The sequence below is a fragment of the Acinonyx jubatus genome, chromosome C1 (assembly GCF_027475565.1).
Source record: "Acinonyx jubatus isolate Ajub_Pintada_27869175 chromosome C1, VMU_Ajub_asm_v1.0, whole genome shotgun sequence".
Taxonomy (NCBI): Eukaryota; Metazoa; Chordata; class Mammalia; order Carnivora; family Felidae; genus Acinonyx; species Acinonyx jubatus.
Window position 1 is genome coordinate 14260030 of NC_069381.1, and position 12619 is coordinate 14272648.

Genomic DNA, 12619 nt, shown 5'->3' on the forward strand with positions numbered 1-12619 from the left:
ATAGCCATGTAGGTTAGTATTTGTAAAGCACTTAGCACAAAGCCTGCCAGAGGGCCCATGCCACATAAACGTCTGTTAAGAAAATAAATGCATTAAAAAAGTCAACAAAGAAATCACTGAAATGCTCAGCACGGTGCCTGGCACACAGCAAGGTGTATAGATAACGACAAGAGCTAACATTACGTGCCTGCTGCTGGGCGCCAGGCCCTGGGGCTGCAACGTTAACATGTTCAGTCTTGGCTAACTCTATGAGCCCAGGCATCACCATAATGTCCAGGCTCAGAGGAGAAGTAAATGAGTCCGGGTCACCCAGCCAGTAAATTGCAGACTGGAGCCCAAAGCCAGAGCTCTTGGCCACTACCTCTGTTTAAATACTCATCACAACTGCCAAGAGATATCAAGTCTCATACCCACACTCACACTGCCTTTGGCCCATAAATGCATTCTTCTCCAGCTGAGCAATAAAAATGTTTATCCTCAGGGGTGCCTGAGTGGCTTAGTCGGTTAAGTGTCCGACTTCGGCTCAGGTCATGATCTCGCGGTTCGTAAGTTCAAGACCTACCTCGGGCTCTGCTCTCTCTCTCCCTCTTTCTCTGCCCCTTCCCCATTTGTGTGCGCGCGCTCTCTCTCAAAATAAATAAATAAACTTAAACAACAATTTTATCCTCAAAATATTACCTCTACAGAGGAGTTATTAAAAGTCCGTGCAATATTAAATATTAAAGTCTGTGAAACTAAATATTTCGTTAGTTTTTCAAAGTAACCCTGAAGCAACAAGTCAACTTGTGTAGAAACATAACAGTTTGCAAAGCACTTTACAATGCACTTAAATCTCACAACTACTACGTACGGTTAAGAAGGACATGAGCTATTAGGATTCCCTCCTGTAGCTGAGAAACAGGCTCAGAGAGGCCAAGGGCTTTTCCCAAAATTACACAGTAACTAAGTAATGAAAGTCACACCAGACTTCCGGCTCCAAACCCGGGGTTCTTTCCTCTACGTATGCACAGGGATCCTTCTTCCCTTGTTTCAGATGAAGGAACCGAGGCCCAGAGAGGTTAAGACCGTGGCCAGTGTCACCCAGCAAGACTGGCCTCCAATGGTTGCTCCAGAAACCCAAGTTTGAGGTTCGCAGGTCTCCCTGGCTCACAGGATCAGCCCAGACCATGGTGGTGGACAAAGGGGACAACAAGTCACAAACGAAGGGGTAGGGGCAGCACCCAGCCATGATGTGGCAGGCTTAGTGATTTAATCCACTCCATTCAGAGGCCGTGGTAATTGTGCCTCTCACCCAGAAGAGCCCAAGATGGTATTTTATCGGGCTGGTACTTGGAGGGCCCCATGTTAGTTCTCAGTTCAAGAATAAATAGCCTTCCAGTCAGAGAAGCACGAGCTGGCCTGTCTCTATCCACAGGGGAGAGGGGATGAGCTTGGGGCACAAAAAAGCTCAGATCAGGTCAAACTGCCTCATTCATTCAACAAGATACACTCTTGATGTCCTATAATCCCTTCTCTACACAGCAGCTGTAGTGGCCCTTTTGTCATACATACCAATCATGTCACTCGCCCGCTTAAAAGTCTCCAAAGGCGTCCCCTCACACCAGGACGCACACTAATCCCCTTAGGATGGCCCTTGCCTGGCCCTGGACTCATCTCACTCCCCCCAACCCGGCCTGCTCACTACCCTATGGCCACACTGGCTGGCCACCGATGTGCTTGCAAATATGCAAGCTGGTCCCCCCTCCAGGCCTTTACACCTGCCGTTCCCCTGCCTGGGACACTCTTCCTCTGACCTTCGCATCATTCTGCCTCAGCCTGAATGTCACCTCCTCTGAGAGGCCCTCCCTGACCTCTCAGGCTCAAGTACTCCTGCCCTTCTACCCTAGCACCCTGTTCTAGTTTTATACTTACTCCCGTCTTAAATAATATACATGCAAATTATTTATTTACCCATGTATACCAACAGAACATAAGCTTGAGGGAGGCCCCTGGTTGTTTTGTTTTTTGTTTCTTTTTTACTGCCATGCTTCTAGCTCTCTGAACAGGCTGTGGAATATTGCAGGCATTCGATAAATATGTGCTGGGTGAATGAAGAAGGGAACGTGATGTGTGACACCCTGGTCTGGGCCTTGGGACAGATCAGGTGACAAACTGACAAATTCCCTGCTTGCGTTCTGGTGGGACACAGGCAGCAATCCAGCAATATATAATAATAATCTAAGTAACTTGCCCAAGATCATGTGGCTGGTAAGTGGCAGAACCAGAGTCACAGTCAGGTCTGACGGTCGGATCCATGAAGGGATCATCGGGGAAGAAGCATTCGGATGAGGGGGATGTGAAGTGATGTGGCAGGAGGGGGTGACGACGGTGTGCAGTTGAAAGGGACCGCTCTAGCGGAGGCCTGCAGGAAGCAAGGGCGACAGCCGGGCGGGTGGATAGGGGAGGGTATTCCGTAGAGGAAGCCGTGCGGTGGTAGAGACGGACGAGTAAAAAGACGATGACAAACCAGCAGGATAAACGTAAGGGCAACACGGGTGGAGGGATACAAACAGGGGCCTGCCACCCAGAACTGGCTTCCGAGAGAAGGTAGCGGTCAGACAGGGGTGAGGTCGACAGCAAGAGCATGTTCTGGGCACAGGGGACAGCACATGTCAAGGCCCAGAGGTACAAGAGAGAAGATGCTTTTAAATTTTTTTTTCTTTTAATGTTTATTTACTTTTTGAGAGAGAGAGAGAGACAGAGTGTGAGTGGGGGAGCAGCAGAGAGAGAGGGAGACACAGAGACAGAAGCAGGCTCCAGGCTCTGAGCTGTCTGCACAGAGCCCGATGAGGGGCTCGAACTCATGAACCGCGAGATCATGACCTGAGCTGAAGTCGGATGCTTACCGACTGAGCCACCCAGGCGCCCCCAGAGGGAAGATGCTTTTGAAGAACCAAAAAGATGCTGGGTCAGACTTCATTGTGAAGGCAGTGGCCGTGGGGGCGGGGAGCTGAGTTAGGGTACGGGTGGATGTCTTGGTACTAATATTTTGCCTGTGAGAGTATAATTATTTTAAGATAAAGAACTTTTTAAAAAGCAGCGGGATGTCTCTATAGCGTGGCAAAAACCTTAAGTTCCAAGTAAGTTACAAGCAAATGTTCACCTTACCCCAAATTAACTAGTTCATTCTTTTATTTATTTACTTTTGAGAGAGAGAGAGAGAGAGAGAGAGAGAGAGAGAATGGCAGAGACAGAGGGAGAGAGAGAGAATCCCAAGCAGACTCCGCAATGTTAGTGCAGAGCCTGATACAGGGCTCGAACCCATGAACCGTGAGATCATGACCTGAGCTGAAATCAAGAGTCGGATGCTTAACCGAATGAGCCACCCAGGCACCCAAAACTAGTTCATTTAATAAATATACGTTTGATCTTGGCCAAAAGGTCAAGAAGCAATTAATTTAATAAATACATATCGGCACCTATTACGTGGAAGGCATCATCCTACACGCTACGGGAACAGCGGAGACAGACAGACAGACAACAGCCCTCCATCATGGAGGCATATTCCAGGGAAGGAGACAGACAGTAAGTAAACTCATATTTACAATAAGACAATTTTAAATAATCGTGAGGATTTGAGTCAAAAGAAACCTTAAATAACACGTACCCAGATTTCAGAAAACAGTTGCTGGCTTCCCCTGGCCTCTCCTCTCTCCAAGTCTGGAAACAGGCTGCTCAGCTTCCTGAAGGTTCTTGGAGAAATATGCAAATTGCCCTGGGGGGAGCAAACCAGAAAAACCAGCCTGTGGGTCCAAGGGTGTGGGATCTGGAGGAGGAGGAGAGAGAAAGAGGCATCTGTTAGCTAATGCTTTGTCCTCTGGGCCTTCGCCCCAATAGGTTCCCCTACCTGGGATACTTTTCTCTGCTGGACGGCAGGCAGCGGCCATCACTGAGCACAGCCCTGGCATTTCCCCTGGGCTCGTGCCATTTGTCGTCTCATTTAATATCCCTGTTCTGACTTCTCCTAACTTGAGATGTGGTCGCAGCGCCCAGCTCCACGATTAGCCTGGAAGTAGCTGGCAGGCACCAGATCTCCTTCATAGCTGTACCTTGTGCCCTGAGCACATACCGGCCACGGAGGGAGTGCTCAGAAAATGTCTGTTGCAGGAATGAATGAATGAACTAGCTTTTAGGCTTAAGCAAGAGCCGTATTTTCCTGCTAATTCACTCCCCAAAGGTGCTCCTGTTCTTATACTTTGCTGGAGCATCAGATGAGCAGGGGAGATGGGACAGGGGGCCAAGCAAGCATCTGGAATTACCCACGGTTCCCCACAACCTCAGATAATCTGCGCTTCCTCCTACTGGCCATTTTCCATGCCAAAGAACCAGAGTATGATTTTCTGCCTCTTTAATCCTTAAAAAAATTTTAAGTTTATTTATTTATTTTGGGGGAGAGAGAGCGAGAGAGTGAGCAGGGCAGAGGCAGAGAGAGAGGGGGGAGAGAGAATCTCAAGCAGGCTCTGCACTGTCAGCACAGAGCCCAAGGTGGGGCTCAAACTCACGGAACCATGAGATCATGCCCTTAGCTGAAATCAAGAGTTGGATGCTTAATGGACTGAGCCACTCAGGTGCCCCACCTCTTTAATCCTTTTTAAGGAATTATCAGGGATAACGTCCTTCTCCTGGAGATGCCCTTCCTATGGGGCATGGCAAAGTGCCTTCACCATGCCTACAAACTACGAGACTCAAGCTATGAGTCCAACCATGTTAAAAAATGCAGAGGAGACAAAATGGCTGGAGAAATAGTCTCTCAAATTCTCCATGAAAGGTGAGATAGCTGAGGCTTTTTTGCTATACATATGTGTTGCTTTTGCATTCTGAAGAAATGCATATCTAGTATACGTATCTGCCCAGAGAGTGGAGACTGTTAGGACTCCTATCAGGATGGCAACGGTGGCTGTCTCTAATCGAAGCAGGGGGCTCTTGGATTCTGGATCATCTTAATTGTTTTTCTTTATTAATTATGTTTTGTGAATTTTCAGTAATATATTGATTTTATGATCCAAAAAAAAGGACATGATTTTATTTATTTTTATTTTCTATTTTTTTAATGTTTATTTATTTCTGAGAGAGACAGAGACAGAATGCGAGCGGGTTAGGGGCAGAGAGAGAGGGAGACCCAGAATCCGAAGCAGGCTCCAGGCTCCAAGCTGTCAGCATAGAGCCTGCCTGATGCAGGGCTTGAACCCATGAATGATGAGATCATGACTCGAGCCAAAGTTGGCTGCTTAACCGACTGAGCCACCCCCCGCGACCTTCCAGGTATGTTTTTTAAAACAGTTTCACAGAACAAAAAGATCACTAGGAGGGGCGCCTGGATGGCTCAGTCAGTTAAGCGTCCAGCTCTTGTTTTCTGCTCTTGCCTTTCATGAGATTGAGCCCCACGTCAGGCTCCTTGCTGTCAGGTCACTATCTCTTGGTGGCAGGGTTGTGGGACTAGAACTTATTGGGTTTTGTTCTATTTTTCCGTATTTTTGACATTTTCTGTCCTGAGCATATTGATGCTTTCATAAAGAAAACAATATTTGTATTTTTAAGTTTATTTATTTATTCTGAGAGAGAGCGAGAGAGTGTGTATGCAAGTTGGGGAGGGGCAGAGGGAGAGGGAGAGAGAAAATTCCAAGCAGATTTCGCACTGAGCCCGACGTGGGGCTCGATCTCACGACTGTGAGATCTTAACCTGAGCTGAAATCAAGAGTTAGATGCTTAACCAACAGAGCCACTCAGAAGCCCTGAAAAGAAAAGCAAATTTTTTTTTTTTAACATTTATTCATTTTTTTGAGAGCCAGAGAGAGAGTGTAAGCGGAGGAGAGGCAGAGAGAGAGAGAGAGAGAGAGGGAGGGAGAAAGAGAGACAAAATCCAAAGCAGGCTCCAGGCTCTGAGCTGTCAAGACAGAGCCCGATGCAGGGCTCGAACTCACACACGGTGAGATCATGACCTGAGCCGAGGTCAGAGGCTTCACCAACTGAGCCACCCAGGCGCCCCCTGAAAAATTTTTTAATTAAAAACAACGCTGCTCTTGCCCCAGAGAAGGAGTGCTTTATCTCAGAAAGCCCTGGTCTCATGTGGCCCACCAAGCCCACGGGGCTGAGGTCCCAGTTAAGTCCCATTCCGTTGACCAATAAACAGGTCTTGTAATCAACAAGATGGACAGGGCGTAGTGTGACCCACCTACCCAGTTTGTTGTGATGGAGGAGCCCCTGGTCCCAACCCTACGGACTGTCCACTTGCATGGGTTGGGTCCCCCAACTATGCCAGCTGAGGGAGTGTGGTGGGGCTGGGAGATGTACCCTTGAACTGTATATACTGGTCCTCACAGGGGACTCTCCCCCTTGGTCTGATTTAGCATCAGGATCCGGTCCAAGTTGAGCTGAGATGCCCAAGTATGTCTGAGAAGCTAAACCGATTTCGAGAGGGAGAGCTGGATTCCTGCAGTGAGAAAAAGACCTTGCTGGTCGGGGCCAGTGGTGACTCCATGCCCTGGGGCCACCTAGTGTGCACACAGCTGGTCCAGCAGCACCCACGGCCTTGGAGGTCACCGATGGACCGAGTAGCTTCTAGTCCAGGTACTGTGGAGATACCAAGAACTCTGAGAAAGGCCTGCACTTGACCAACTGGCAGGGAAAGAACATACACATAGTGAGAATGAACGGGGTGAACACTCAGCCATGGCTAGCCTGCACAGCCCAGGCCCAGGACGGACAGGCATGCCAGAGCGGGCCTTGTCATGATGGTCTGTGATTATGAGTTCTATCTAGCCAGCTACATTACCTACCACCGAAAAAAACCAAAACCAAAAACAAAAACTGGTTGAGCTATTTTTGTCAGTAGTAGTGAGGGCAGAGAGCCACTCCACATCTGTCCTTGGCTCTGCATGCACCCACAGTAGGCACTCAACCGATAATCGTTAACTCACGCCATAAACAACACAGCGGGATTTCTCCTTGGGGGTGATGAAAACTTCCAAAGTCAGCACCGAGGAGAAAACCAGTATGATCAATGTTATCCTTGGATGTCCTTTAAATCACCCTTAAAACTCCATGACCTGAGCCTTTCTTTAGAAGATCACATGCAAGGATGAATTTCTTGTGTTTTTCTTACAAGCCAGCCCATTATGTACTTTTTTCCCCCCTTGGAGCAGCCAGTGAACGCCAAGGTCAAATTTGATGTGAATGTATGTGTATGGAGAGGGCAGGGAAAGTGCTCTCTTTCTCTCTCTTTCCTTCTTTTTCTGGTTAACTGGTTACAGTTGAGTTTTTTATGAATGAGACTGAAGTACAATAAAATAAGCATCACTAGTGGGATAACTACAATATCACGGGAGGGCTGGGGAATGAACCGTGTTGAAGCCAAGGGGGAAGAAAAGCATGTGACCGAAGAAATTCTTCACAACAAATAGAGCCACAGCACCGTTTTTAGGCCAGAAACTCTAAAGATGGTAGTTCTGAGCTCATGCCCACACACACCCATACCCCCCCACACACTCTTGGGATCATCCTAGAAGGGAGGATTCTAGACAGTTCCAGTTCATTCCCCATCTCCCAATCCCCTCCAGCATTTTAGGAGAGAAACCCATTCATTCTATACCTCTATCTGGAACTTGCATGGGAAGCCAGTGGCAGATGTAGCATCTCAGGAGGTCTCCATGGCAACAGAAGAACCCAGAGGGTTTCAGACAATTCCACTACAGACCGGAAGAAAAAAGAGATGTTGGCCCAGAGGGAAAGTTCCTATCCCATCTCACCTCAGCAGCCTGGAGGATAGTAGGTGGTGGAGTAGGGTGACAGCGTGCCCCTGGGGTAGATACTCAGGTTGTATGACATCTCGTCCACGTTGTGGTCGCCCCATTCCTCCCCGACTAGCACCCAGGTACAAGCCGAGATCATCTCAGGTGGATCCCAGCGGGAGTCTCCCCACCGGTTTCCTGCTCCGTCTTCTCTCCCCCCCTGGCTGTCCACCACGCAGTGGCCAGTGAGCTCCGTCTCCCCCTGAAGTCAGCTCATGTCCCTTCTCTGCTCCAAACCTCTACTAATCCCCTTTCCATGCTCGACAGTTCTCCCAGTGGTGCCTGGTCCATATGCAACCTGGCCCCTGGCCTCTCTGCCCTCCGCCCCCTCTCCCGTCACTAGCTCTGCTCCGGCCACACCATCCTCCTTGCCGCTCCTGGAGCCCACCAGGCACGCTCTCATCTCAAGGCCTTTGCACTTGCCTGTTCCCTCTGCCCGGAATGCTGTCCCTGCAGACAAACGCAGGGCCAGCTCTCTCGCCTCCCTCCTGTCTCTGTTCAAATCTCACGGTTCGGTGAGACCACCCTGTCCCTGCCTTCCATCCCAATCCTCTTTACCTGGCGCCTGCACTTGGTCCACAGCACGAATCACCGTCTGACCTAATAGATCATTTTCTGGTTTACACTTACGGCTCAGTGTCTATCTCTTCCTGCCCTTACGTAAGCACGGTAGGCACTTACGAACATTTGTTGAATGAATGGTGGTCTCTGCTTGGGAGTATCTAGAATATAACGTGAGGCACATTTGCCGAGGAAGGAGGTGGGGGTGGGGAGGCAAAGCTTGTAATGATCCACACGATCCACTGGTTCTCAAACGGCCCCACAGGGCCTCAGGGACTTCTCCTGGTCCGGTGGGCGAGGGGAGATACGGTGGGGACCTTCAATGCCCCACCTTCAAATTATAACAGTAAAATAATCCACGATACCACCTTTGGGTATTTTCCACTCAAAAGAAATGAAAGCAAGGTGTCAGAGACATCTGCACACCCACGTTCATAGCAGCTAAATAAAAGGTGCATGTAACCCAAGAGTCCGTCAATGGATGAATGGATGAACAACAGTAAGAAAGGAATCGATCCCATGGAATATTACTCAGCCTTCAAAAAGGAAGGAAATCCTGACATATTACAACATGGATGAACCTTGAGGCCATTATGCTAAGTGAAATAAGCCAGTCACAGAAAGACAAATACTGCATGATTTCACTAATGTGAGGTACCTAGAGTAGTCCAAATCATAGAGACAGAAAGCAGAATGGTGGCCAGGGGCTGGGGGAAGGGGAACTAGACGGCTGTTTAATGGATCCGGAGTTTCAGATTTGCAAGTGGAAAAGTTCTGGAGATAGGTTGCACGACTATGTGCATATACTTAACACTATTGACCTGCACGCTTAAAAGTGGTTAAGATGGTAAGTTTTATGTTATTTTATCACAATTAAATTTTATTTATTTTTTATTTTTTAAAAAAATTTTTTAACGTTTATTTATTTTTGAGACAGAGAAAAACAGAGCATGAATGGGAGAGGGTCAGAGAGAGAGGGAGACCCAGAATCTGAAACAGGCTCCAGGCTCTGAGCAGTCAGCACAGAGCCCGACGCGGGGCTCGAACTCACGGACCGCGAGATCGTGACCTGAGCCGAAGTCAGACGCTTAACCGAGTGAGCCACCCAGGCGCCCCCACAATTAAATTTTAAAGAATTGTAACAGTAAATTCTCGGTACGGTGCTAGCCGTGTGCCACCCCTTTGCACACATCATTTCATTTCCTCCCAACCAGCCCTACAAAGTAGGTATCTCCAACCTATGAGAGAGACAGAGAGACCGTGAGAATTGAAGGTTAAGGTCACCGGGCAAGTAATGTGGGATTTAAATGCACCCGGGCCTTAGCCCAGAGGTAGCCGTCTCAGCTATGATGCTGCACCACTCTCTTTAGTCTAGCTGATGTCCTGAGGTGGCCCAAAAGATTTCAAACACAAATGGAAAGCCACCAAATTAGATGACTCTCACTAGTTCCCATCTGACCACAGGCTAGCACCCTGCTTTGCAGCCAGCCCAGGCACTTCTGGGACAGACCTAACCTGTCTTTCCATCTTCATTTTCCTCCAGTCCCCTTCTTCCAGCCAGGCCTTAGCCAAACTGCATTATCTGCGGCTTCTAGCCCACACTGGGATGCCCACCTCGGGCCTCAACTCATGCCGATCTCTCGGTGTCCAAAAGATGTCCTTTTTCAAAAGTACAGTTTAATACTAAAATCAGTGAAGATTTCCTGCCAGCTTGTTCTCATGAGCCCAATTCAGCCTCACAACTGCCTTATGAGGAAGAAACTATCATTGTCCCCATTTTACATATGAGAAAACTGAGGCCAATAGAGGTGAAGGCCACACATCTGGCAAATAGCGATGCCTGGATGCACCCCCACAGGCCTGTGTGACTTCAAACTCCAAATTCTTCTCTACTTTATCAAAGGGGCTCAGGGATTGCCATGAGCCTCCCTGGATTTGTGCAGCTGAACTGGGGCCTGCTGCCTCTGGACACCCCCCCGCCCCCCAGGCTTTATCTGGCCAGCCCCTCACCTGCTTTCGGGTCTGAGAGCTGCTTGCTTAAGTGCCAGTCTCCTCCCCTAGGAGGGTCAGGGTCAGAGTGGACAATGCTCAGGACATCAGTGCTTCTCCCCCCAGGCTCCTTAGCAAAAGAGGGGGCCCCACCCCTCCTCCCTCCCAGCAGACCCTGCGTAACTTCCTTATCAAATTTGTCACCAATGCACAATGGATCGATTACAGGTTTACTTGTTTGTGGTCTGTCTCTCCAGAAAAAGCTCCACCGGGCAGTGGCTTTTGTGTCGTTTCCCTGATGCTCCCTACAACAGTGCCTGGCAGAGAAGGCGCTCAATCCCTGTGTGTGGAATGTGACAGCAAGGGTTGTAAAGGCCGAAATGCTGTTGCAAACATTCCGTTTCTTGAGCCAGGCAGGGAGCCTCCTCGCCTGGAAGTCAGCCACCCCCACCTCTGCCTCTTTCTTACATTTCTCTACTGAGGGCAGTAACAGGTTACCAACAGGGACACCGGAGCCTCTGAATAAATACACCTTTGCTTACACCTGACTTGGCAAGGCCTCTGATACAGGCCACACTTTGGACCATGCTTTACCATTTGAGAAGCATTCGGACGTGGTATCATCAACGCTATGCACTTTTATGACCCCTGCTGAATAACAATCACAGGCTCACAGAGGTGGTGGGTCACATCACAGCTATAGAGTGGCAATGCCAGGTTTATGGACTCTGAGGTTGGTTGGACCACTCTCTATCCACCGACCTTCCCACCCCCTACCAAATCCCTGGGGAGTTGGGAAGACTGCTCAGGCTGGCTGAGCATCTAGATAGACGCCCACGAGGGTTTGAGGCTCTGAGGTTCAGTCTCTCTCTGCCCTCTTCACATACTTCACAGTTGGTAAGATTCCAATGGTCTCTCCTCTCTGCTCAGCCCTCCCCAACCCTCCCCCCACTCCCCAAGAGCAGGATTTTATTCCATTCTTTGTAGTATACTCCCCAAGGGCAGCACTTGCCTTGTTCGCTGCTGTATTTTCAGTGCCTGAACATTACACACTGGCACACAGTCGGTGCTCAATTAATATCTGTCCAATGAATGAATGGATAGCCCTAAAGCTTAACGGGGTTTCCTATTTTCTGCAGTGAAATAAACCCTGAGTCAGGGAAAAGAGAACTAACACGTTCACTCCTACTTCGTGTTAGGCACTAGTCTCAGGTCAAGGCCCAGAGTCCAGCCCCGCTGTACTCCCAGCTGTGGCTCCAGAGAAAGGACATGGTGAACGCCTACTCTGTCTCTGTGCCCGGCACAGGTAACCCAGGTTTCAAAATGTTCTCCTCCCTAGGGGTACTGTCTTGGGGAAGTCATCTCTCGCAGCCTGTTTACCTAGCGGTCAAATCCCCTCAAAAGTTAGCAGCGCTGGTCCTTCTTTCCTACTCTGTCAACAGGTGGCAGGGTGAGAAACATGGCCCATCTGTAATTGGGGGCTTTTTTCCAGAAGAATTCCCAGCCCCACCTTGGAATTCTCAGTTTGAAGGTGTGCTGTGAGCTCAGAAAGCCGCAGGGGCAAGGAGAGAGGACATCAGGGGTGCCCGGAGGCGTTCTTCACCGGTTCGTGGAGGGGCCACTTGCGACAAGGGAAAGCCCGCGACCCTGTGTGACCTTGGGCAAGTTCCTTCCTCTCCCAGGACCAGAGCAGCGTCCTCACTTGCCAAGGGAGGAGCTGGGCGACCTTTAAGGGCTCACAGCCCTGAGCCGGGAGGCAGGGAATGGCCTGAGTGCTCTGCCCGGCCTCAGTTTCCCCATCTGTCGCCCTACGTAATTTCTAGAGGCACTTTCCCTTCTGAAAGAAACCAAGCAACAACTAGGCAGCCTGGACACCGGCAGTCAACGCTGGGAGCAGTGTGAGGCCACTCCTCGGGAGGCCTGGCGCCCACGAGGGCGGAGAGTGGGGGGGGGGGGGGGGCAAAGGCCCGCGGGGCCGGATCGGCCGGGCCACGCAGGGGCAACCCTCGTGCGGGCAGCCGCGGGGAGTGGCCCTGGGGTGGGGGAGCTCCACCCGCGGCCCACTTGAACCCGTACTTCTTACCTGGCGGCGGCGGCAGCGGCGGCAAAGGCAAGGACTCCTCCGGTTCCCCCCGCCCGCTCGGGCGATTCCGCGGCCGGCGCAGCAACGAGCTCCCGGCAGCCCCGCCCCTTCACGCTCGGCCCCGCCCCACCCCTCCCGCTCGGCCCCGCCCTTCCTGCCC

The 12619-nt window shown here is 50.2% G+C and overlaps 1 protein-coding gene across 5 annotated transcripts in view; it reads right to left on the bottom strand.

The window, feature by feature from the left end:
- Positions 1 to 4384, bottom strand: part of TMCO4 (transmembrane and coiled-coil domains 4) — an 85858-nt gene extending 81474 nt beyond the window's left edge. The window contains exon 1 of one of the 5 annotated variants that reach the window (XM_053208149.1): positions 3647 to 4339. The gene's annotated coding sequence lies outside the window, so the exon portion shown is untranslated. Of the gene's footprint in view, positions 1 to 3646 lie in introns of all 5 variants that reach the window. The other 4 variants (XM_027060227.2, XM_027060229.2, XM_027060231.2 and 1 more) reach the window with 4 other exon arrangements.
- Positions 4385 to 12619: the final 8235 nt, after the last annotated feature.